This window comes from Dipodomys ordii, unplaced genomic scaffold, assembly GCF_000151885.1.
Source record: "Dipodomys ordii isolate 6190 unplaced genomic scaffold, Dord_2.0 Scaffold48, whole genome shotgun sequence".
Classification (NCBI taxonomy): Eukaryota; Metazoa; Chordata; class Mammalia; order Rodentia; family Heteromyidae; genus Dipodomys; species Dipodomys ordii.
This window is the reverse complement of record NW_012267264.1, coordinates 4,886,047-4,889,783: the sequence shown is the minus strand read 5'-3', so window position 1 is coordinate 4,889,783 and position 3,737 is coordinate 4,886,047.

Below are 3,737 nucleotides of genomic sequence, written 5' to 3'. Positions count from 1 at the left end.
TAAAACATATATATTTTATATATATGTACATATATAAAACCTATATAATATATACCATATAACAAACATATATATGTTTTATATATAAAACATATATAATATATTATATATACCAAAATTTGGACTTTCAGTTTAAAGAAAGTATTATTCAGTTCTCTACTTATATTAAAGTTATGTTTACCATTGCTTGCTGTATAATTTGTATTTTAGCTAACTCCTACTAATTTTCTACTTTTGGGGGGGGGCATTAGCCAAGGTTTGTCCTGTATGCATTAATAGGTTTCAGTTACATCTGTTCCTTACTGATCCTGAGATTTTGATTAATTCTAAAATTAATGTATGTTGTTTCTCAATTTGTTTCTTTACCCATTTATCTAGTTGCTTTGTCATCTACTCATTAGGCTCATGTTTCACTGATACTGATATTGATTATTCATTGGGCTCATGAATATTTATTGATATTCATATTCTGTTCTTCAATGTCTTAATGTGCTTCCAGGGACTTTATTTTACATATTTCTTCCATGGTGTATTCCTCATGCCTTCTCATGTTTTATTTTTACCCTTCTACCTTCTGTTTCTAAAATATTTACGTGTTTTGTCTTTGTTTTTTTTCCCCCATCCATATAGCAGCTTGCTTACATTTAGTGTGAACAGTTTTATCAGAGAATCTCAAATGTGTACTTAATTAACTTTTGAGAAAGTTCTGACTATGTAGCCCAGACTGGCTTCAAACGTGCATCACCATGACCCGCTCAAAGTCTTTGTGTAAGAGGTTGAGTCCTTTTGCGCAGCTTTAGCTTTTTACCTACGAGGGGTTTAGCTTTGAAGACTGGAGACCGTGTGTGTCCTCCTTTGTTTGGTTTGAGCATGTTTGGGAACTGGGTCTTAGCGGTCCTAGTGGCAGGATTAAATGTCAAGTTCTTGTTAATAATTTGGTCATGCTCCACTCTATTCTGCATTGGGTCTAGATCATCTTGTGCAAGATATGCCCCACATTTAAGCGACAATGATTTCGGGCTTTAGGTTGTTTTCTTTATTTGTAAAGCTGTAGACAATGATTATTTGTTTTTGATACAGAGGCTTAAATTCAGGGCCTAGTCACTGTTCCTTAGCTTTTTTATGCTGTACCACTTGAGCTACAGTTCTATTTCTGTCTTTTTGGTAGTTAATTGGAGATAAGAATCTCAAAAACTTTCCCATCTAGTCTGGCTTGGAATCTTGATCCTCAGATACCATCCTCCTGAGTAGATATGATTAAAGGCATGAGTCACAATTTTGTCTTTATTCTACGGAATCCGAGAAACTTAGAAAAATTCAATTGGCTTCTACACTGAAGATTTCCCTCATTTCCCCCACTGCCTACTTGACTTACAATAAATACATTTCTCTTTACATTGACAAGGCTTTTATGTTGATTTTAGGCAGCCCACCTCTTCCTTCATCAACACATCTTGGGAGTCCGAAGTCATATGTAAAAGCCCCAGAATCTTCTAGTTCCTTTTAAATTGCAATAGATGTACCACTTTTAAACATCCATTTATTTAAATTTGGAAACATGGAAACTTACAGTTTAATTTCTTTCTTTAGAAAGGCTTTTATTACCCCTCGTCCCTACCTTCAAATAATACAATCAATCTGGAACTGATTTAGAAGAAAAAAATTGAGATAATAAAATGATTGAATTTTTGAGAGTTCACAAACACTTCAAATTGTAATGGAAGAAGGAGTAGAGGATGTGTACTTAAAGAAGCCTCTAGAGGCAATCAGCAATTACAAAAGGCTTCCTTTGTAAAGCAGCGAAGAGTTCTGCCTCAGCGGATCCAAGAGAGGGGAGAAATAGCAGTGGTTTGAAATCACAGGGGAAGAAACTTCCTATTGGTATAGTCCAAAAACTCGGGTGTCGGAGAGGGTTACTTGCACATTGGTGGCTCTGTTTCTCCATCCTGAGCCCTTCCCTGTAGTATCTGTGGAAGCTACTCACTCCATCATCCTAGTTTTGCCAATGATATTTCCCTATTATTTTCATCTCTCCCACACCCATTCTCCTATTTCTTACTATTGAACCATTAAAGCAAACACAAAAGCAGGTGTGGTTTTACAATTATTTGTATTTTTTGCTTCTCATAGGGTATAACAATCACAGTCTATGGGGTATAGCCATTGGGCTATTAAATAATTAAATTTTAATTAAGTACTAATATTAATTAAATAATAATATTGATTGAATCATTTAAGAAAAGGCCTAGTAGTTTTGAGCTGAAATAAATGTTCGGTGGTTTTACAGCCCTTTGCTTTAGTGTTCCTAAGCTTGGATATCTCATCATTGTCTAAACTTAGAGGATTTTAAGTTCTACTACAAGACTAGGTAAAAAGAAACCAAATTGAATACCTCACTAGCCCACTTACAGCCTTAATAATTAATGAAGTATTTCATTATTTAAATAACTATGCTGAATTAGCAGCTACATATAAAATGAATTATTAAAATTATTGAGTTGGAAGTATTTAAGAATTTATATGTGCTATATACCTTTAAATGTTATGAACATATTTCTAAAATAATGCATGTAAATGGGATTTTGCTTTTTAATTAGGGTATCATTTCACAGTGTAAAAAAAACCTCACCTTTATAAGAGATTCTCATACTTTGGCCATTAAAAATCATTGAATATATATTTTAACAATCCAATTAATACATTGTCCTTTTGGCTTATACTCACTGTTCCCTGTTGATTTACACCCTTTGTACACTGTACATTTATTACTACCTTAAAGTCAAGTTCAATTGCCCACAAATATTACTGGAATTGTCTGTAGTAATCCCCTCCCGCTGTCTTTTTTTGTTGTTGTTGGTCTTGGAGTTTGAACTCAGGGCTTGGTCACTGTCCCTGAGCACTTTTGCTCAAAGCTAGTATTCTACCACTTTGAACCACAGCTCCGCTTCTGGTTTTCTGGTGGTTAATTGGAAATAAGAGTTTCACAGACTTTCTTCCTGGGTTGGCTTTGAACTGCGATTTTCAGATCTCAAACTTCTGAATAGCTAGGATTACAGGTGTCAGCCACTTACACCTGGCTGTGATTCTCTTTTTCCTGTCACCTTTGCTTCTTTCTTTCCTCCTTTTTTTTCTCCTTCTCCAGGTACTCTCCTTTCTTCCTTCTCTTATTGGATTCTAATTTTGTAGAGGAAAGGAAGACCAGAATTGAGGAGATGCAACCAACATTCTGAGCTATTTCTGTAAAAATTTCCATCTTATTTAAAAATAATTCTGCCATTTTGTTCTCTATAACTGTTGCTGTGGGGAAATACTGATAGTAACTAGAGAAGGAAGGAAAAGGGGAAAAAGAAATTAAGTGAATTAAGAAGAATAGGAAGATAAATATGGGAAGTTGGGAGAAAGGAAAAGATAAAAAGAAGTGAGCCAACAAGAAAAAGACAATAACAGTAGGTTAGTGAGATGAAAGAGCTCTTCTAAAATATAGGTAGAAGAATCTAAATGGGTGCTAATTGTTAACTTCCCCATTTTACTTCTGGTCTTAGTAGATTTTTCTTTTAGTGTTTTCATTCTTGCCTCATTAGTTTTTTTTTGTTTTTGTTTTTATTTTTTTGTGAACACACTGTACAGAGGGGTTACAATTACATGGGCAGGTTAATACGTACATTTCTTATCAAGCATTGCAGCCTCCTCCTTTGTTTACCCTTCACATCCCTTCCCAGCCTCCCACCCCACCCAAT